At 41.3% G+C, this 23,754-nt stretch overlaps 1 long non-coding RNA gene across 1 annotated transcript; it reads left to right on the forward strand.

The window, feature by feature from the left end:
* Positions 1-1,224: 1,224 nt before the first annotated feature.
* LOC111968328 (uncharacterized) lies at positions 1,225-16,624 on the forward strand. The gene is made up of 4 exons (XR_002877865.1): positions 1,225-1,550; positions 15,854-15,961; positions 16,295-16,417; positions 16,497-16,624. It is a non-coding gene; the product is annotated as an uncharacterized lncRNA (long non-coding RNA).
* The last annotated feature ends 7,130 nt before the right edge of the window (positions 16,625-23,754 follow it).

A 23,754-nucleotide genomic window follows, 5' to 3' on the forward strand; every position in this document is an offset into this window, starting at 1 on the left:
GGTAGTTTATCTTTTACCAGATCTAATGCGTTATATTCTCCTACATTCCTTTCAAATTTCCACAAACTTAAAGTGTTTCCTTTCAAATGGTATAAAAAATATGCATATCCTTGCTTCAGGGCCTGAGCTACAGGCAGTTAGATTTGGGTATGTCATTTTAGGAAAAAATAGAAAAAACGGTCCGATCCTTGTTTTTATAATTATATTTTCATGTTCTAAATGTTTTTATTTCGTAATCCTCAAGCATTTTCTCACTATAAGGTAAAGACTAGTTCATCATGCAGAATGTTTATACTTTAAAAAAAAATGTTTGACTTTGTGCAGTATCTACAATCTAAATGTGTTTATACAACTCTCTTGTTGTTTTTTCTGTTTGACGTTGTATGGTCATTTATTTGACTTAGGGGTCATAGGTCAAATCAGTGGTCATGGTTGATATGCATTAAAAAAATTACTTCATAATAAGATCAGTGAATTATCACTTATCTACCTACAAGAAATGTAGCTGTTTGCTTAGTTACTGCTCTTTGTCTTTGTATGGAAGAGTGGGTAACTGCAGTAAAAACATACTGGAACAAAGCCAGATGCAGTAACTTCAGTTTATTTTATATAACTAGGCAAATCAGCTAAGAACAAATTCTTATTTACAATGACGGCCTAGAAACAGTGGGCGGGCCTTGTTCAGAGGCAGAACGACAGATTTTTACCTTGTCAGCTGGAGGATTCAATCTAGCAACCTGTTGGTTACTGGCCCAATGCTCTAACCACTAGGCTACCTGCCGCCCCAGTTACTGCTGTTTGCCTTTGTTTTTACTTTTTATTTTGTAGTTACTGTAGATTTCACACTCCATTTTCTCTGAAACTGAAYATAATTGAACCAGGACACTTTGTCACAAGATAAAAGACATACTACAAAGCCTAATTTCAGTCTTAATTAAATTCTTACCAAAAGTGTAGTTACTGTGTTTTGCCTTTGTAGGGCAGTACAGTATGTAAATGCTTTATAAAACTTAAATTATGTTAAACACTCGCATCCTGTCAAACTTTGAATAGTTTGACCATGTGTTGGTACATATTGAACTTTAACAGTAGCAGCCTGGTGAAATCAATTAATTCACCATGGAAGTCTCTAAAGCCTGAATGTAACACAGTGTGTATTCCATACTGTACTCTACACTAATAGCCGTTCCAGAGAAACTGACCCCTCCAGGCCTCCATCTGTTAGCACCCATCTACACTTCCTTAGCATTAGCGCTCCCTACAATATTTCTCAACAGAGGATCTGAACCCAAAGGTCAACGAAGAAGGCGCCGCTAAAACTTCAAGCTAGCGCTAAGCCACTAACTTTGTTTTCTGGGACTTTAGCCAGCCCATTTAGGCAGCCTGTGAGAGCGTTAGAGGTGAGGAGAACAAAGAGAGAACCTGATGTGTTTCTGTCGTCTCACTGTCCACCCATATGGCAGGTATTGGAGGAGTCGCTCGCTGGTGTTTGTCTGCCGACATAGAGCGTCCACCGGCAGGCACCACTTGGCAGAGGCTCTATGGGGACGGTAAGTACAGTGAAAGCTTTGTCTCAAATCCCTGTTGGGTTCTTCCCATGCTAAGGAAAGACACACAGCTATGTGGAACGATGCTTACTCTGAAGTTAGCTATGATGTCTTCCAAATCTTGTTAACAAACGGTGCAATCGTATGTGTTGTATTTTCTTCAGTGAAAATTGGTTAAGTAAGTCAGGATGTGAAATATGGCTGGCTTATTGTTACTTTTCCAACTTCAGAGGTGTAAAGTCACAATACACAATGTCTTACTTCATAGGAAGATAACACCTCAAATGACTGATGTCCTCAAGTACATAGCACAGAGAGAGATGAGTACTTCAGTACTCCAGTTTGCAAGTATTTCTAAGTAGAGTGACACTGAAGAAACCATTTCAAATCCACTGACTTGTATCCCACTGGAGACCACAAACATCTATTTCGTGACTAACTTCTTGGAAGAGAAGTTACTTTTTTTCCAAGCGAGAAAGGAAAGGGCAGTCTGTGTCGTTGCAACCCCCTGAATGTCACACGTACGTTCTAACTGACGAAATAATATGCACCCATCGCTTTTGCCTGAGAGAAAAAAAAGGAACATAAAGGAGAGGACACAGGCAGGGGTGCATTTGAGCTTTTTCTGTTCCCTTTTTAATCAGCAGAAGAAGAGTGACATGTCCAATCATAACAAAACATCAGCTGTTAAATGGGCCTTCGCAATCACTGTCAACCAGCTTCCATTAGAGACGAGCCCTTCCTGGACATCAATCAGCTTTTATAGTCCTGATTTATTTATTCATTATTTAATTATATACATAACTATTTATTTATTTATTTAACAATTGAAGTCTATGCACTTTGTGTTACGTGCGCTCGCTTAATCGTACATTGCTTGCAATCAAATTGCTGCTATGCACGTCAGTCGACGTGTTTTGTTGCTCATGTAGATAGCTTTGGGGGAAATAACTTGAGTTAAGTTTAGATGTTTTTTTGTTCTCGGATGAAGTATAAACAGAACTATCTCAATTTGAAAGTGTAAATGCTCTGTTTTGCCATACAACTTGTCACTTGAACACATTCCAAAAAAAGGCCCAAAAAAACGTAACCCGCTTTGTAGTCCAACGTTGAAACAGACAAATAATGATATGTTTTCTAATTTTGCATTGGGTACATTTGATGAATGAAAAAATATATTTATACAAAAATCCTGTTTAAAAGTGGCAACCCCACTGTATAAATTATATGGCAAGTAACAACTGTGAAAATCTTGAATTATTTTCTCAAATTAAGCGCATTAGCCATGAAATGACTTGCTTTCGTTTAAGAAGCCATGCAATCCAATCTGGGCTGCTGCATACCTTCAGTACATCTCCTCTGATTTGCCAATGATCTGCTGGAACTGAACATGCAGGAAGAAAGTGAACAGGTCACCTAAGTATAGAAATATAAAACATGTCCTACTGTGAGTGTGATTGGAATGGAAGATTAGCCAGTCTTAATCATGATGTCCATCAACAGCCAACATTCTCGCAACCAACCAACACTGACCGTATCTTGGAGAGAGTAGAGTTAGCAGTTATAGATACTTGATAAAAACGGAACGTATGCACGTGTGACTGAAATCACTTCGGATAAAAGTGTTTTCTAAACGGCAAATATAGCATAGTATTATCATGTAATCAGTGAGATGTTCGGTATCGTTAGATTAGTGAAGACTTTATTACTTACTGATTGAAGGCCAGAGACATTTTTCTAGGCAGTTGTACAACTCAACGACCACAGATCAAAATCTAGCATTCTATCAATCAATATGTCATACATGTTACGCTATCTTGATGGCAGCAGATTATCACTGAGATATATTTACTTAATAAAATCCACCATGGCTGTTATCTATGTATGGCTGGGAGGGGCAACTGGGGACCTTTTGTAGTCCTGCGAATCCTATTCATTTAGGGGGGGTGGAGGGGGGGGTGGACTCAGTCAGGGTCTCAGCTTACTGCTGAGAGTTCGAATAGTAGAATACGCAATGGGCAATTTCGAAATTTGGTTGTGCATCAGCAGTCACTTAATTAGCCCATGTGAGCTTTTCTTATTTTTGGGGGATTGGTAAGTTTGTCTAGGCGGCCAGCTATCTACACTTGTAGTAAGCATGGTTGAATTACCAACCAGGGTGGGGCCCATTGATCATCAGTTATCATATTGAACACTGTAAATATTTGCCTCCACCCTATGGCAAAATGTGTAGAATAGCAGAAAATTAGCTGTAAAACGGCCATATTTTTTTACGCAGACCCACAAGCCAGTACTGCCCCTTATGATGAGTTTCAGCTTTATGTGGCCCACAACTCCATCAAAGTTCCCCATCCCTGATCTATGGGATCTTGGGTGTGACACATATTTGGGCACATTCATACAGAAACATTTGGCAGCTGATTCCCTTCAACCCTTGCACCCTACGGTCATAGGATGCTGGAGGCAGTCCAAGCAGGTACAGTTTAACCTGCAGGTCTCACCTGCTCTAACAGGTGTGTCATGTCAGAAGGGATCCAACCTGCAGGCCTCAGGTGCTCCAAGCCATAGTGCCTGCCTGACTGTTGCTGTGTTCTACAGTTTTGACTCGGAGATGATTCAGTGACTCATTAATCAAATAAGCCCTTGTATGCTCCTTGGGCGACTGTCGCCATGTCTATCCCTACTTCCTGGTTTGCATCTCAAATGGCACCCTATTCAATATATAGTGAACTATTTTTGATCAGGGCTCATGGGGTGTCATTTGGAACGCAACCCGGGTCACCATGATGACCTTGCTGACTCTAAAACGGGCTGTTTCCTGTCAGAATTCTTTTTAATCCTCTCTTGCTCTCTTTCCCACTCTCTTAATGCCAATCTATCACAAGAGGTCAACGGTTCTCATCTCCAGTGACTGTTATCTCTTTCCCTCTGTGCCATGCTCTTACACACACAGCTCTCTCTCTCTCTCTCACACACACGCACTCCCTTTCTCAAACACACACTCTTACATGCTGTGCTATCAAAGCATTATTTAGGAGCCGGTCCGTTATGGCACTCTGAGCCGCATCTCATCCCATAACTCATCCAGGTATCACACCACACACACACACACACACACACACCACAACAACACAACACACACACACACACACACACACACACACCCCACCACACACACACACACACACACACACACACCACACACACACACACCACACACACACACACACACACACACAACACACACACATGTCACACCTCTGCTCATTTATTGATTAACCACCTTGTACCCTCTGTTGTCGCAGCAGGACCATGAACAAACAACCGCATGGTAAACAACATTGGCTAGATACATTGTTTGTCTTCCATTGGTGTTGGTGGGAAGCGGATATGGCTTGTGTAGGGGAGGAAACGTGGTGGTTCAGAAAATGTCCCTAAAATATGAAGGTTGTGTGTGTGTGTGCGTGAGTGTATATTTCATTTGAAAGTGTTTCCCTATCCTCAGCTGGCATGGCCCTGTCTGTTAATCACTGCCAGGCTTGCCGCCATGACAGTGTCACTACTTTAATTGTGTTATCAGAGACGGGCCAGGATGGAGGGCACCTTTAAACCAGATTAACATTTGCCTGTGTATTACATAAGCAAACACAGGGCCTTGATCATGGTTAAAATAAGAAGAAAAAGATTATCGCTCTCAGCCTGCCTGCCTGGCGAATGATGAGCCTTGAGCAATGAGAGAGAGAGGAGAGAAAAAGAGAGGGTGAGCAAGGATAGAGAGAGATGATGAGAGACAGAAAAGGAGAGAGTTTTGTTTTTACTGTTTTCAGAGAAAATATTTTCCCTCTAGTGTCTTTGTTCTGAGAAATGTGGGTGACACCCGTGTGGATTCTTGGTGGCCATGTTTTGTGCTCTTGCTCGGAGGTACATTGAGTTTACTTCCCCATTCAAGGTCACAAGGTTTTACTAAGGTTTCTTAACTTATCCCGGACACATTCTGTCCATGGTTCCTTAGTCCCTCCCGCAATTCAGAAGCCTTTGCATGTGTACATACATTTAAAAATCCACACCATGCATACGGAGCAATTGAATGCACCATGATGCCTGGACGATAGTGCATGCTAATTCACAACAGCAGTTTCTTTCTTCTGGGGTTTCAGACCATACTATTACTGAACCCCTAACACACACACGACTCCCCGTGCTCTCTCCTCACTGATACTGCCTACAGCAGTGAGACTCCCCTTTACCTTTCCTAGGCCCAAACCCTGCCTGGCATTCCCCCACACAGACCCCACCATTCTAGACTGCTCCGTCAGACACTGTCCCCTCCCTCCATCCATCCATCCATCCCTCCTTTCCTCCGTCCATCACCCACGTTAATGATTACCCGCTAAGGCTCCCTCTTTGTGAATAAAGGGGATAAGTGGCTATCATTGTCTCCCCAGCCCTGGTGTTGTTTGGCACTGCAATGGTGGAGGCAGTGGCCAGATGCCCGGAGATCACACTCGGAGCCCACTAATTAGAGTGAACCTGAGGACCAGAGCGCCACACAAAGCAGTAAAGGGCAATTAGTGCCAAAGCCCCCCCCTTCCTCCTTTCTCTCTCTCCTTCTCTCTTGATCCCCTCTCTCTGTCCATCTGTCAGAATGTGCAGGTGAAAGGATGGACAAGGAGGCTGACCTCCTTTTTCTCATACGAGAGCAAGCACGCACGCACGCACGCACGCACGCACGCACACACGCACACACACACACACACACACACACACACACACACACACACACACACACACACACACACACACACACACACACACACACACACACCACACACACACACACACACACACACACACACACACACACACACACACACACACAAATACAGAGAGAGGTCCATATGGAGAACCTTATGGACAACAGCCAATCACCCCCCTTTGACACACCGTACACCTAACCACAGCTTAAATGCATTATAAGGTATGAATGTAATAGTAATATCTGCCAATATCTGTAATATATACCACATATCTATCCTATCCTAAATATCCCTTCTGAGAAAGCTAACCCGGCTTCCTCGCTAGTCCCCTTTCACAGTATGCATCCTGATATAATTGCTTGGTCACCTCACAAATTATTCATTTTGGTTGAGTGTGTTACCTGTGTTAGATGCATCCTAAATCATTTCTAAACAGTGAATATAAATGACAGAGGACATAAGCAATGACTCAGATAACTTTGTTAGTCATTTTGCTAGTCTAAAGCAGTACATAAAAAGGTTTGTGTGTGTGATCTGTCTTGTAGCATGCGGAGGGGCGTGGCCACCAAGCACACAGTTGACCGTGGTCTGCTCATTAAGAAGGGACACTCCATTACTAATTGAGGGTGTAGAGTTTCTGCTCTAGTCCAGCTCTTTTAAAGTATTATATATATTTCTGCATCGTACAGGTTACACTATTTCAACTGTTATTGTCGAGTTGTTTACTTTGTTAAGTGTCAATTGGTTTAGTTTGACAAAGTGCTTTCAATTAAAAGTGTTTCCTGTTTCCTGTCACTTGTTCTCTGTCACGTTATAAATGCTCAGGTGTAGAGATTTATGGGAAAGGAAAATGGCTGCCTGTGTCTGCAGGTGTAAGTTAGGCTTGTTCTATGCCGTACGGGCTAGTCAGACTGATCTTCAAGCTCTATATTCATTTGACTCGTTTTTTTATCAGTTTATTATTTACTTTCAGCCTGGTCCAGCATCTTGTTGGAGGATTTGTATATTTCGTAAATACCTGCACCTGCTCCAAGAGCCTTAAAGTAAAAACCCTGCACTGGATCGTCTGCTTCCCGACACTCCTTGCTCACCAATACCAGCCAGACAGCTCAAACCATCCACCCGTACAACCCTTTATCCTATATAGATATGGTGATCATGTTAAACCTGCAGATTCACATGTCTTAAGAGACCTGTGGACCTTATTGTGTAGTTGAAACACATGAACACACAAACACCACACTAACAGAAAGATATGTGCTGTCATGAACAGATTACTAATTTGCATCTTACAAATGCAGGGGTCCATTAACGATTATTATGACTGTAGAGCGGAAGCAGGATATGCCTCGGGGAATAATTGCTATATCCGTGAATTAATTCAAGCCTCCATAAGGTGTATTTACTTAAGCAATTTAAAAGCCATAACAGCATGTCATCAGGTATCCGTGATTTTCAAATGACCCGTTTGTTCGTTCTGACTTTACTTTTTTTTTTTTGCACAACGACAGAAAGAGACAGAATATTTACATGATTTACATCCATGCTCATTCAAATGCGTTCTAGATGAATCTGTAGGAGCGGAGAGAGTTTGCCGTTCAAAAGGACCGGCAACGACAAAGCAAGCGTCCTACATGGATTTACATTATTCATGAGGTTAGATTTGGATAATGCTGTCCTCGACTATTACTTCTCTATGGTGTGTTAACATGTATTAAAAGCGATTTTTGGGAGATGTGGATTCACAGTGAATGGGTTTACATTACCCAGTCAGCTAATAGGGTTGAGTGAGCAAATAGCGTGAAAAAAATGTCATGGAGTTCACGTAACAATAATGTAATTCTATGGAGGCACAAGACTTTAAAATCCCTCTGTATATAGTCCTATTGTGTGTAAATCTTGGTAATACATTTCATTGGATTTTAAAAGCAGCAGATGAAGCAACAACATAGTTAACACTACAGTTTTGCAGTTCAATGATAGGGGTATTTTAAATGTAACTAGGCAAGTCAGTTAAGAACAAATTCTTATTTACAATGGCGGCCTACCGGGGAACAGTGCCTTGTTCAGGGGCAGAACGACAGATGTTTACCTTGTCAGCTCGGCAATTCAATCCAGCAACCTTTCGGTTACTGGCCCAACGCTCTAACCACTAAGCTACCTGACGCCCCATGTAGAGACCGCAATTAACGAACCAGTAAATAAGGAAAGTAAGAAGTGCTGATGTGACTTTTAGCGTTGTATGTTGTGTTGCATTAAACAGGAAATTTCACTAACATCTTTAGCAGTTCCATATCCTTTATGTTAATTTTCGCACTAAAACTTACATTCTGTATCCGAAAGAGGAGAACCATTGTAGTAGGTCTGGTTAAGAACTCTAGTGTCTCATCGTACGTTTCTACCTGCTTAATGAGCAACGGTGGCTGCGTCTCAAATGGCACCCTGTACCCTATATAGGAATCTGGTCAAAAGTAGTGCACTATATAGGGAATAGGGTGTCATTTGGGACGTAGACTTGTGTGCAGCTTTGTTTTCATCTTCCTCTATAAGTCTTTGTCCCTTTCTTCCTGACATTTCGTACCAAGTCAATCAACACCTCACAACAACGGCATCATGGCAACAGTTTGTGCCAGAAAACAGCAGTTTCTCTGTGACTTTAACAACTTAGCTGCTATCAGTACTGGTGAGATCTGCTATGGTGACAGACACAAGATTTGCAAACACAGGCAGGTCACCTGTGATACAAGTCAGTATTCGACATCCAAGTCTGAGGACGTCGGGAGATGGCGTGGAAACCAGTGAAGGGCCGTTACATTCAAGTAGGTGTCAATGTTGTGGACGGGGATGGCGGATGGGCATAAGCATCTGATTCCAAAGGTTGCAGGTTTGAATCCAGCGATAGGCAGTGGTGTGTATTCATGGATCCCAAAAAGTTACCCCCCAAAAAAAATACATGAAATAATGTTTCTTTCGTCTCTCAGCGGTTGATCATTTTCCTTCAGTTCGCAAGAGGTTGAATGTATCTCACCGGAGGAAGCATCCGAGCGCATCTAGCCTATCTATCTGATGCTGTCTGGTCAAAAAGAGTACAATATTGTTGCCGCCCCATAGCAAAGAACGCAAGGGAAGCATTGATTAACACTTGATAAATTTAAAAAACATAATAATAGCCAATCAGCGTTGAGCTAAATTGAGTGAGCTCAACTGTGAATGGTCCTGGCGCACCAAAATAAAAATATCAAGGGAAGACAGTTTGGATTTGGCTTCACACCAATCACATGACATCAAGCCAAACATAATTTGACAGAAAAAAATATTGAAATGTTGTGTTGTCATCCGATGGCTAGCTAAAATTGTCCCTTTCTTAAATTAGCCATGGATGGAGATAGGAATTTGGATAACAGCGATTCTGATCCAATCATAAACTCATACATTGTACCTCTGGCCTGAGAGGATGGAAGTTAAATATGTTGCTAGATGTAGTAGGCTGATCATTGCTAATCATTAACTAGCTGGCTAATCATTGCCTATGGAAGGAAGTTAGGCAAGCGAGCAAGCATACTGTTTGTCATAGTTATAGATCGTTTCGGCAACATGAAAGAGAGGAAGATAGTAGTTTCTCTTCAAGTAGGGTGAGTCAATGTGTTTTTTTATACTTACGCACGCATACACAGACACACACGCACAAAGAGAAATCCGTACCATGGACAGCTACATCATTTTTAGCTTACGTTGACTGGACTAAATTATTTTTGGAATATTTATTTGTCACTGTATTAGACTAAGCATAGGTGATTTGATGTTGAAATGCTGAAATTGAAATGGTGCTGGAATAGTGGAGGCAGCTCCTGTTTTCTTTGTGACTTGTGGTAACACTCTGGTGTTCTAAATTAATAGTTGTTTAGTAGTCCGAAAATGTCGGAAACATTAACCTGATTAACCATGCTGTAGGTCATGTAACTGTTTGTAACATGCAATATGCTTTGTGGACTTCATATCACAGTGGCAAGGCATATGGACTGACAGGTTACAGAATAAACAAAGCAGTTATGGAAACATATAGCTAGTAATATGGCATTTTGTTCCTGGCTTGGCTTCCCCAGTGATTGTACCCACGCCCACACAGATATGTAGCTAGCTAGCTAGGTAAATAATGAAGCATAATCCCAATTCATGAAGTTACTACCCTGCACGAATCTGCAGGTAGCTAACCAACCAGGTTCAATGTTAGCTAGCTAACATTAGGCTACAGCTAGCCAAACAAATGGCTCTGAGATACGAATAATAAGGTCATACACATCACGTTAGCTAGCGAGCCAGCTAGTCCAATCAATGCTGCTATATACCATGTGGCTGTCCATGGTACTGATTTCTGTCTGTCGTGTGTGAGTCCGTGTGTGTGCATGTGGACTAGTTGAACACCAATGCCATCCTCCTCCCTTTCATGTTGGAAAACAGTCTATGACACTGTATACAGTACACTTTTAGTTTGTCATAGGCTACCTAGCTAAAATGCTTGCTAACCTAACTTCTTCGCATGGGCAACAATGAACCAGCTAAGTTACATAGCTAGCTAACGTAAGCCTACTAGGCTACATATTGAACTTTAATTGTCTCAGGCCAGTGGCACAACATATTCATTTACGGTTAGATCAGAATCGTTGTCATAATCATTGGCCTGTACAGAGAATTAAGTCAAAACCACAAGTCAAAATAAAGAAAAACCCTTGAATGAGTAGCTGTGTCCAAACTTTTGACTGGTACTGTATATTTATTTTTTGTCACATATTTGTGGAAACCTGACTTCCCTTATCGTCCATGAATACACTTTACTGGTTGTTGGCATGTCATGCCTAAGTTTCACTAAAGTAGTCGGCAATATCAGTGGGTTTTGTGATGAATGAGCCATCTGATTTAATGAATGATGGGGCCAAGTTTGCCTTTTTGCCCAAAATTGCATTTAAGTTGCACCCAAGCTTTTTTCTTTATCATTTATCTTTGTTTCATAGTACAGTTTCTTCTTCTTTTTGTTCAGTTTAGTCACATGGCTTCTCAATTTACAGTCTATTCGCCTATCGGCTGTGCAGCCAGACTTATTTGCCATTCATTTTGCCTCATCCCTCTTAACCAAATGTTTTAATTCCTTATCAATCCAAAGTGATTTAACCGTTTTACTGTAATTTTCTTATTAATGGGTACATGCTTATTAGTAACTGGAATAAGCAATTTCATAAATATGTCAAGTTCAGCATCTAGTTGCTCCTCATTACACACCACGGACCAACAAATATTCTTTACATCTTCAACATAGGAATCACTACAAAACGTATTGTATGACCTCTTATACACTATATTAGGCCCAGCCTTTGGAATTTTGGTTTTCCTACATATGGCGACTGTATTATGATCATTACATCCAATGGATTTGGATACTGCTTTAGACAATATTTCTGCAGCATTAGTAAAGATGTGATTAATGCATGTGGAGGATTTAATTCCTGTGCTGTTTGTAAATATCCTGGTAGGTTGACTGATAACCTGAACCAGGTTGCAGGGACTGGTTACTGTTTGAAGCTTTTTCTTGAGTGGGCAGCTTGATGAAAGCCAGTCAATATTTAGGTCACCCGTTTTAATGTACCTGTTGATATCACATACATTATCAAGCATTTCACACATGTTATCCAGATACTGACTGTTAGCACTTGGTGGTCTATAGCAGCTTCCCACAAGAATGGGCTTTAGGTGAGGCACTGTTGGTTAAGGGCTTGTAAGTAAGCATTTCACGGTAAGGTCTACACTTGTTGTATTCGGCACATGTGAGGAATAAAGTTTGATTTGAACCTGTAGCCATATTACTTCAACAGCATTTGACAGGAGATCCTCTAAGCTTTACAGGAATGTGACTCTGAACATAGACAGCAACACCTCCACCATTGGCATTCCTGTCTCTTCTGAAGATGTTGAAACCAAGTATTGCTACCACTGTATCATCAAAGGTGTTTAGTGAGTTTCAGAGATAGTCACTATATGAATGTTATCTGTTACTAGCAAGTTATCGATTTCATGAACCTTGTTTCTTAGGCTACATATGTTAATTATGGGCTATTTTGTGCACTTTTCTGGGATTCTTGATTGTTTTTATTGCTTTACTGGGAGGCTTCTCAGAGGTAGACATGACAGTGATATTTATATTTGAGCTGATAGTGCAGGGTGAGCTGCACGTAGTGGAATTGCTACTAGGGCAAACCACCTCAGTGCTAACAGTATAACTCCGGTCCATAGGCGCATGATCACTGCATACAACAGCTGTAGGATTGACAGAGGCATTCAGGGACATAAATTAGCTTACTTACATTATGATTGCTAATACCCCTTGGCCAATGTACATTTGCAGCAGCACTACGACAACTCAGACAACAGAATGGTAGGTTTTATCTAAGCAGGGCTTGTGTCACTGATAAGTCATTGTCTCAGCGCAGCCTTGAAATATTTGGACAGGGTCTAGGAGCAAAGATGATTTAAATGGACTCCGTCATTCCGGTATAGCATCTTCTGTTTACAAAAGGTGTCAAAGTTATCTACAAAAGTTACACCTACAGAGCTACAGCAGTCTTTTAGCCAATTGTGTAATGCCAGTAGCCTGCTAATCAGTGGTGACCCGTCATTCAGGGCAGGTGGGACAGAGCCACAAGATTTTTTTGTTTTTGCCTGTTTTGCATGTTATTTTGGCACTAATACATATCAGTTTGCAAACGATGTAAAAAAAAAAAAAATGTATTTAGTTAATAAAGCCGCATACAAACATGGTCTCTTCTTTTGCTTTCTTAAGGCAGCTCCAAAATGCAGGTGTTTCAGCCCAGCTCAGTGCTTTCTGTGGGGGAGGGGCAGCCAGAAGAAAATACAGAGCGTAGGGGTTGGTAATCTTCTCTAGTTGCACTGTGATTGGCTCAGTGTTCTGTCACTCATGAAGACAATACCTCACCGCAAAACCGACAGGGAGAGCTAGAAAGTTCAAGCCCCCTTGGGTGCTGGCATAGATTTACATTAAAGTGCCCATCCAAGAAGGTTCAAGGTCATTGGTCACAGATAAAATGTTTACACTGGTTATTAATAGTGATGTTACTTTGATAGCGGAGATCCAGGCATGAGTCAATCGAAAAGCAGCTTACTTTGAAGCAGTGTGCCGATGCCTGTATCACTTCATCAGAAGTATGTCATCAATGACATCCAAAGCTTTTTCTTTAGCACTTGTGTTGCAAATGCGAGATCCCACTGATTTTGCCGTGGTTCCGGTGCATTCTTCGATTCCAAGCTGCTTTCAAATACAGAAGTCTACTGGACACCGTACTTACAAATATAGTTAGGATTTTGAAGGTATGAGGTCGAATTGTGGTGAAGGAAAACTATTTTGAAAATAGTTTAATATGAAATCGCACTTTCTGCACATTGTTGTTCAAATAATTCATTTTATTTATTATAGTATAATCGTTTGTCTTAAGCATCCCAAATAATAACATAGATTAACTGTTTTTTTTTTATTGTTGAAGGCGAAAAAGGAAGGCATGATGTAAGATGCAATCCTGATATTCCAACTAATTGTTGACTACTAAAGCCAACGACTTACCGATGCACTACGGAGTTTTGCTGAAAACAGTGGAGATAAAAACTGCTGACAATCAAACACTGCTATTTATTGCTGACCAGCAGATGTCATTAATGTCCATTGTGAACCGGCACAATTTGTGAAAGCTCCGAAGCCATCGGAAAGCATTGTTTTCCCATCACTAGTTATTTACACCAACACTGGGGTTCTTTTACACAAACAAGTGCTAATGTAACAGTTATAGAGTTCATTTAACACCTGAATCAGCACTAGAAATGAAGAAAGAAAAAAACCGCCAGGTAACACTGGCCTCACTACTGCTATAGTTTGGTTAGACTGTAAACTCTCCTTCCAGACTCACATCAAACATCTCCAATCCAAAGTTAAATCTAGAATTGGCTTCCTATTCCGCAACAAAGCATCCTTCACTCATGCTGCCAAACATACCCTTGTAAAACTGACCATCCTACCAATCCTCGACTTCGGTGATGTCATTTACAAAATAGCCTCCAAAACCCTACTCAATAAATTGGATGCAGTCTATCACAGTGCCATCCGTTTTGTCACCAAAGCCCCATATACTACCCACCACTGCGACCTGTACACTCTCGTTGGCTGGCCCTCGCTTCATACTCGTCGCCAAACCCACTGGCTCCAGGTCATCTACAAGACCCTGCTAGGTAAAGTCCCCCCTTATCTCAGCTCGCTGGTCACCATAGCAGCACCTACCTGTAGCATGCGCTCCAGCAGGTATATCTCTCTGGTCACCACCAAAACCAATTCTTCCTTTCCTTCCAGTTCTCCTTTCCTCTCCTTCCAGTTCTCTGCTGCCAATGACTGGAACGAACTACAAAAATCTCTGAAACTGGAAACACTTATCTCCCTCACTAGCTTTAACCACCAGCTGTCAGAGCAGCTCATAGATTACTGCACCTGTACATAGCCCATCTATAATTTAGCCCAAACAACTACCTCTTTACCTACTGTATTTATTTATTTTGCTCCTTTGCACCCCATTATTTCTATCTCTACTTTTTCTATCTCTACTATCTCTACTCTACTTTTTTTTACTTGCTATATTGTATTTACTTCGCCACCATGGCCTTTTTTATATTTTTATTTATTTATATATATATTTTGTTTGCCTTCACCTCCCTTATCTCTCACCTCACTTGCTCATATTGTATATAGACTTATTTTTCACTGTATTATTGACTGTATGTTTGTTTTACTCCATGTGTAACTATGTGTTGTTGTATGTGTCGAACTGCTTTGCTTTATCTTGGCCAGGTCGCAATTGTAAATGAGAACGTGTTCTCAATTTGCCTACCTGGTTAAATAAAGGTGAAATAAATAATAAAAAATAAATTTTGCTAAGTAACTAAATACATCAAGCTAATGTGTAATGTTATGTAGCATCACAGGACCACATTAGCTAGCTATCTTGCTAACTGAATCCCTTTTTGCATTTAGGGTCAATACAGGGCAGGCATTGGATACTAGCTTGCAGCTTGCTTTCAATAATGTTAGAACTCGAACTGGCTAACTACCAAGCCAACTCATTTCAACTTGGACAAAGATTTTGATAGATATCTAATTTGCTAATCTGGGTTAACCAGCTAGCATTCGGTGGCTTCGTCTGCTAACCCAAAACAACATGCCTGTTCTCATAAAGGTGTATTGTGTATTTTCTAGGGCAAAAATAAATGAAGGATTGTGCTTGTCTATTACAAATATAGATAGCTATGGCTCCAGCAGCAAATAGCAAAAGGTATCAGCAAGCATTCAACAATGTACACAGCTAGTTCCATAGTAACCGCATCACCAGCCTGAATCTATTCTGTAGTTACAGTCCCTCTATTAGCATATACATTACTTCCAAACTATAGAAAGTCATTTTCCTCGCTATATGTTTACTGAGTGATGATATTTTATTTCATTCACAGGCTACGTACAAAACCTGGTGGATTTGTTGTTCAGCAGCATCGTGGGAACCATATCAGGAGCTGTTACAGAAGGCTGAGGCAGTGGCCAGACACCAGTCCTGCATCAGGGTAATGGGGGACACTTGAATCAGGTTGATCACATTTGATCTAGTTAATGGTCAAAATACTATCTCTCCTGGAATTGACCTAACCACCATTGAAAATGTAATCAATGCTGTGTGTCTTTTATGTTCTAAGACGGTGCCCCTTTTCACTTTGCCAATGGACTACCCCTGGCAGAGTGAATAATGCCAACCAGTCAGTGCCATGCTGGCACATTTCCCATGTGAGTTAGCTGTGAATCAGGATCTGTGATTGGCTATGTTCAACCGTGTATTTACTGTTGGCTTCCATGACTGTATGGTGACAGTATTTCTCTCTCTCTTTCCCTCTGTGATATAGGAGCTGGGTCAGATATACTGTAGAAGCTCCTTCATGACCAGTATCTGTGATTAGAGGGGCATGGAACTGGTCTATGCTTCCATGCCCATCAGGCATTGGCCAACACCTCAGAAGGGACAAAAGGTGATTACTAATAATAGAGTTTAATAATATCACCCGTACAATACATGTCCCTCATCAACTCTTCCTCGCTTTTCTACAGATGCAGGACAGAAGAGATGCTTTTGAAATGGAGTCCAATGACTGAAATACTTCATACTGGTTCATACTGATGTCTGAATTGGGAAAGACATTGAACTCAGCATTAAAATAATACAAGACACATCTTTATCTTTTTATAATGTTTTGTTATTATTGAATCGAATGGTACTATCAATTGGGTGTGGTGGGGGGGGGGGGGCTGTGTATTCTTCAAACACGTCAGGGTACTCCTGTCTTATATGGGACACCATACATGGGAAGTATAATATTTGCACATTGTTATATTAGCAGAACACTGGTTCTACAGTATTATGTGAAGTATGGTTTATTGTACGTGGAGCTGTTGCACTTGAACATTAGGCCAAACAAAGTGTTTTGATATCTACATAAGTCCAGCAATTGCACTCTTCTCATATTACTCTGTGGGCTACTGACCGATGCAAAGCTTCCTCCTGGAGAAGCCTACAGAGTGGTATAAGAAGAGTGCCATCCTCCTGCATCTCACATCTGCCTGTAGTTATTGAACTCTGCCTGGATTGAAGCAAACCCTGTCATTTCCAGGATGGAGTGTCATGCACTCCACCCGTCCTGACAACTGACTGCACCTGTCCATAACCTGTAATACATAACATAGATGGAAGGGACTTTATCACCCACTGGAGACTTGAAGACAGAACATCACCCAGAGAGCTGTGCATGTTAGTGTGTGTTTAGACAGCCAAATCCTTAGATTTGGCCATATAGACAAATATAACCTCCTTCTTGTTCTGGTTAGACAGCTGGAATTGTACTCTACTCGCAAATGATTTGTATTTTCTAGTTAAGTGTAGGCATACTTATAAGCACATAAACATGATATTTACAGCATAAAATGTTTTGTCTTTGTAACACAAACACACATCAATTTTTAGTTGATCAATGTATCTACATTCAAGCTGGGCAATGTTTGTGCAATGTCAACATTGTATCCAACACCTGTAGGGATATTAGTAGTTCTGGAATTTGTCCCCCGGGAAAGATCTAACAATGGACATAAGGAGAAACGAGACGAGACAACTAGCCGGTTATAGAATATTGTGTTTTCAACTCGCAGTCGATACTGTTTCTACGGTAACATGTCTTTACATGAGGTAATGAAACTTTGAAAATAAGTTGTAAGCTACTTTCATAGCAAAGTGTTGCAGAACAGGTGTCTTATGAAACCCATTACAGACACTGGCTCATGATATCTTGCCATAACTGGTTTGACAGATAAATATCCGCTAGTCTAGCCAGCTGCAGCTATCCTCAAGCTATGCTAGCTAGCGGCTTTCAGCTTGACTAAACAGAACTGAATTAGCTGACAAACTTGAGATGGCGAGTCAGTCAAAGGGAGAAGTCCTCAACTTCAAAGCGTTGTTCTCTCCATAGCAAAGTTAGCTTAGCTTACCTGTCTGTACTCACTACTGCTATAGTTTGATGTGATTGAATGGCAAAGAAACACCCAAGAAACACCCACATCAAACCGCACACCCAAGACAACTCTCGTATTGCTTCAGTCATGGCCTCTAGCATTTCTTAATTACCAAGCTTCAAAACAAGGCCAAATCAGGAAGTTCAGTTCTTTAATCAGTGTGAGTTGAGTGGACTTAAAATGGACAAGAATTTGAGCTAATGTGTTCAAGTTTGTTCACTCAACAAAACTCTGCTCGAAGTGAGCTGAATTTGAAAAAGCTTAAAATTACAAATTCATGTTTGCCTTTGGAAGGCCACACCATGTGTTGGTTCAGCTTTATGCCCACATTTTGAATAAACTCACAATCCTATTGGAGCTGGTTACCTTACAATTGTACGTTCAGTAAACCAGGCGTTTCAGACCACTGCATTACGGTTGAACTAATCCCTCAAAGAAAGGCATTAGGATATATGTCATGCATTGTCATAAAGAGTTTAATAACACAGGGAAATATATGTTTTTTAAAACAATGACAATATGTCTAAATTGCTAATGCACGGCCAGAATGAAAAGGTGCACCTATGTGAAGCCGCTAATCCAGCCTTGATTAAGGGGAGGGTAGGTTATGCTTGGTTTTTAATCAAATGAAACGGAATGGGGGGAAACCAATCGTTTTTTAATGTTTCTAAATACGAGATTCACAGGCAACGGAATGCACATCTCGCGTTCCGTGGGCACTGTGCGTCATGGCTGGATAGGCTGCGCTTCTGCTCTCCAAATTCATGCCATTACCAACTGCGTTACCGTTAAGACCTGCTTTTGGTGGGTCTTAAAACTTCCCAGTAGCGCTGCATGAAATTGTCACTTTTGCGCTTGTTTTTAAGGACACACCTCAAATATTGCCAACCCTGCCACTTCAGGTCAAGCTGATGTTCGACAGGTCGAGCTGATGTTCGACAGGTAAATTGCCGAACCTGGCGTAGCGCTGGAAAATGCCAGTGCGCCCGTTTTCAAGTGACGAAATTGCTAAGTAACGTGCCTTTTCCACGTGATACGCCTAGGAACAGTCAGCTCGGAGAAGTAATCTGGAACAGATATAATTCTATTAGCTATTGTTCTTATATCATATTGTTAATATGTTTGTGTGTGACTATGTTATGTGATCTCCTATTACACTATATTACTTATACTTCTGTGAAACGCATCACATTGAATGCACAAATAACTATTGTGACATGCATGGATGTTAGCTGTGGCTACACATGGGTTGTGTACCAATGACGGTACCCGGTTCCACGAGGGGGCTAAAGGGGGCTTAGCACCCTCAGTTTAAACCTATGCCCCCTGAGTTTTAGTTTTTTGTAAAAGGATTGAGTGACAGTTTGGCACCAAAAAATTGGTATCTCCTCTGCGCTGTGTCAGCACAATGGACAGAGTGCACGGCGGTGTGTTTAGGGGGGTTATGGAAAGCCACTGGAGTGGTTATGACTCTTTTGGTTTTCCGTAAAAAGCGAGAAAAAAAGCACTTCATCTCTGTGGCACAATAAGTGAATAACGTGATACTCCTCCACCTGTAATATTTTATTTAGATTTATAAGGGTGGGGTCAAGTTTACCAGTTTGGGCCATGGTGAGGACGCCGTGTTGGAGGCCAAACTCCTCTGCTGTTCCTTTGGGAGGCGCTCTGCAGGAGTGTCTGCCCTATGATGGGGTGTGTGAGGTTTTCATCCCGACATTGACTGACTCTTAATTGATTATGACCGAACTCTCTTCAAAGCCCGGAGACGAGAGAGGGTGTGCTCTGATCCTTTCGCAGGGCTTGGAGAGAAAATGACTGTGCCGCAAAATGTTCCAGGGTGTGGCATGGTAGTTGTGTCTCTGCTGGGGGGTCTGGAGATAACCACAGTGTCCACTGTGCATTGTTCAGGAGAGAATGCTCCCTTACCTGCTTCAACAAAGGCCCATACGGGGAAGTGTGTGCCCCAGCATCGCCAAAAGGTTAGTGGACAGTGTTTAGGGCCTGGTCAAAGTGTTCATCTGCCTCGGGGCAACTGCTATGATGTTCCTTTATTTGCTCCCTCCAATCTTTATTCACCAAATGGACACACCATGTTGGTCAATATGTATCATGTACCCGGTGCTCGTTTGGAATGTGCCATTCTTTAAAGGGGATGGTTAGAAATACTGAACCATAATGTTATCAGTTGGAGGGAAAATGACCACTGCTACGTCCTGAGAATGTTTGTGATTCCTGCTCATGTGTGAGGAAAGCGTCTCGAGCGCTTTTTAAAATGTCGAGACCAGAATAAGGGGACTTTTGCACATGTGTCAATTGTGTCAATTGTTTGTCAGTGTTTATTAATGCCCCATGAAATATATGTTCATCAGTGAATTTACTGTTAATCCCAACATATTCCCATAATAATTTAGGATGTTTGGTTATGGACATTTTGATAATTCATTAAATACAATATACATTCATACCATTCTCATTCTCCAAGTGGAAACGTTGTTTGGAGATCTCCCAAACTGCTCACAAACTTTTGGTTTATTTAATTACATTTACCAGTTTCAAATTCTTCATTGTCTTTGCCTGGAGAGCATGAGTCCGGTTAAAGGTCCCGAAACGTCATTCTGATTCCCCTGTAAAATAGCCTTTTGAGTGATTCAAATACCACCCATAATATTTTTGGGGATATATAATTTTTTATTTCTCTCATGGCTAACTACCAGGAAATTTGAAAAGACAGGCTGAGTGGGCAGGAAGCTTAAATTCATGAGCTCACCTAGACTAACAGCTCTTTCAAACACATACAGCTGAAGTCGAAGGTTTACATACTATCACGCCCTGACCTTAGAGAGCCTTTTTATTTCTCTATTTGGTTAGGTTGGGGTGTGATTTGGGTGGGCATTCTAGTTTTTCTATTTCTTTGTTGGCCGGGTATGGTTTCCAATCAGAGGCAGCTGTCTATCGTTGTCTCTGATTGGGTATCATACTTAGGCAGCCTTTTTTCCCACCTTAGGTTGTGGGATCTTGTTTTTTGTACAGTTACTGTGTAGCCTGTAGAACGTTACGTTCGTTTATCCTTTTGTTGTTTTTTTGGTGTTCATCTAATAAAGAAAGATGTACGCTTACCACCCTGCGCCTTGGTCTCATTCATCCAACAATGTACGTAACACATACACCTTAGCCAAATACATTTAAACTCGGTTTTTCACAATTCCTGACATTGAATCCTAGTAAAAATTCCCTGTCTTAGGTCAGTTAGGATAACCACTTAATTTTAAGAATGTGAAATGTCAGAATAATAGTAGAGAGAATGATTAATTTCATTCCCAGTGGGTCAGAAGTTTACATACACTCAATTAGTATTTGGTAGCATTGCCTTTAAATTGTTTAACATGGGTAAAACGTTTCGGGTAGTCTTCCACAAGCTTCCCACAATAAGTTGGGTGAATTCTGGCCCATTCCTCCTGACAGAGCTGGTGTAACTGAGTCAGGTTTGTAGGCCTCCTTGCTCGCACACGCTTTTTTAGTTCTGCCCACACATTTTCTATGGGATTGAGGTCAGGGCTTTGTGATGGCCACTCCAATACTTTGACTTTGTTGTCCTTAAGCTATTTTGCCACACCTTTGGAAGTATGCTTGGGATCATTGTCCATTTGGAAGACCCATTTGTGACCAAGCTTTAACTTCTTGACTGATGTCTTGAGATGTTGCTTCAATGCATGCACATCATTTTCCTGCCTCATGATGCCATCTATTTTGTGAAGTGGACCAGTCCCTCCTGCAGAAAAGCACCCCCACAACATGATGTTGCCACCCCATGATTCACGGTTAGGATTGTGTTCTTCGGCTTGCAAGCGTCCCCCTTTTCCTCCAAACATAATGATGGTTATTATGGCCAAACAGTTCTATTTTTGTTTCTTCAGACCAGAGGACATTTCTCCAAAAAGTACGATCTTTGTCCCAATGTGCAGTTGCAAACCATATTCTGGCATTTTTATGGCGATTTTGGAGCAGTGACGTCTTCCTTGCTGAACGGCCTTTCAGGTTATGTCGATATAGGACTTGTTTTACTGTGGATAAAAATACTTTTGTACCTGTTTCCTCCTGCATCTTCACAAGGTCCTTTGCTGTTGTTCTGGGATTGATTTGCACTTTTCGCACCAAAGTACGCTCATCTCTAGGAGACAGAACGCGTCTCCTTCCTGAACGGTATGATTGCTGCCTGGTCACATGGTGTTTATACTTGCATACTATTGTTTTGGCTGATTTCTTTTGATTTCCCCATGATGTTAAGCAAAGAGGCAAGGAGTTTGAAGGTAGGCCTTGAAATACATCAACAGGTACACCTCCAATTGACTCAAATTAGGTCAATAAGCCTATCAGAAGCTTCTAAAGTCATGAAATAATTTTCTGGAATTTTCCAAGCTGTTTAAAGGCACAGTCAAGTTAGTGTATGTAAACTTCTGACCCACTGGAATTGTGATACAGTGGATTATAAGTGAAATAATCTGTCTGTAAATAATTGTTGGAAAAATTACTTGTCATGCACAAAGTAGATGTCCTAGCCGACTTGCCAAAACTATAGTGTGTTAACAAGACATTTGTGGAGTGGTTGAAAAATGAGTTTTAATGACTCCAACCTAAGTGTATGTAAACTTCCGACTTCATCTGTATGTCAAGAAACTTGGATGCAGTGAGCAGTGTTGCAGTAAAATCACCTCAAGCTTTTTGGTGATAAACAAACCAACTCAAACAGTATTGAAATTGCATACATTTAGCATGTCTCTTTAGCATGTCTCTTGTGATGTGGTTCACGCAACACTGACGGATGTGTTGACATGACAACTGCATCAGAGTTTTGAACGACCCTTCTCATCCTTTTGTTCCATGCTAGCTGAAGACCTACAGTAGTTATCCAGTAACTAGCTAACACCAGACACAGATGAAAGGGGAGACATATAAGTATCTTTGCTGTAGATAAATAGTGAAACTTTTAATAGTATTTACTGACACCCTGCAGTAGAATTTTGGCACCGGTAGAGTAGCAATTTAGCTATATAAACCACGCCCCTACACAAACTGACTTGTGGACAAGCACAAAATACACAATACCTAGGTGTCTGGTTAGACTGTAAACTCTCCTTCCAGACTCACATTAAGCATCTCCAATCCAAAATTAAATCTAGAATCGGCTTACTATTTCGCAACAAAGCATCCTTCACTCATGCTGCCAAACATACCCTCGTAAAACTGACTATCCTACCGATCCTTGACTTCAGCGATGTAATTTACAAAGTAGCCTCCAACACTCTACTCAGCAAATTGGATGCAGTCTATCACAGTTCCATCCGTTCTGTCACCAAAGCCCCATATACTACCCTTCACTGCGACCTGTATGCTCTCGTTGGTTGGCCTCGCTTCATATTCGTCACCAAACCCACTGGCTCCAGGTCATCTATAAGTATTTTCTAGATAAAGCCCCGCCTTATCTCACTTCACTGGTCACCATAGCAGCACCCACCCGTAGCACGCGCTCCAGCAGGTATATTTCACTGGTCACCCCCAAAGCCAATTCCTACTTTGGCTGCCTTTCCTTCCAGTTCTCTGCTGCCAATTACTGGAACAAATTGCAAAAATCACTGAAGCTGGAGACTCATATCTCCCTCACTAACTTCAAGCACCAGCTGTCAGAGAAGCTCACAGATCACTGCACCTGTACATAGCACATCTGTAAATAGCCCATCCAACTACCTCATCCCCATACTGTTATTTAGTTATTTATTTTTGCTCATTTGCACCCCAGTATCTTTACTTT

Source organism: Salvelinus sp. IW2-2015, linkage group LG9, assembly GCF_002910315.2.
Source record: "Salvelinus sp. IW2-2015 linkage group LG9, ASM291031v2, whole genome shotgun sequence".
NCBI classification, from domain to species: Eukaryota; Metazoa; Chordata; class Actinopteri; order Salmoniformes; family Salmonidae; genus Salvelinus; species Salvelinus sp. IW2-2015.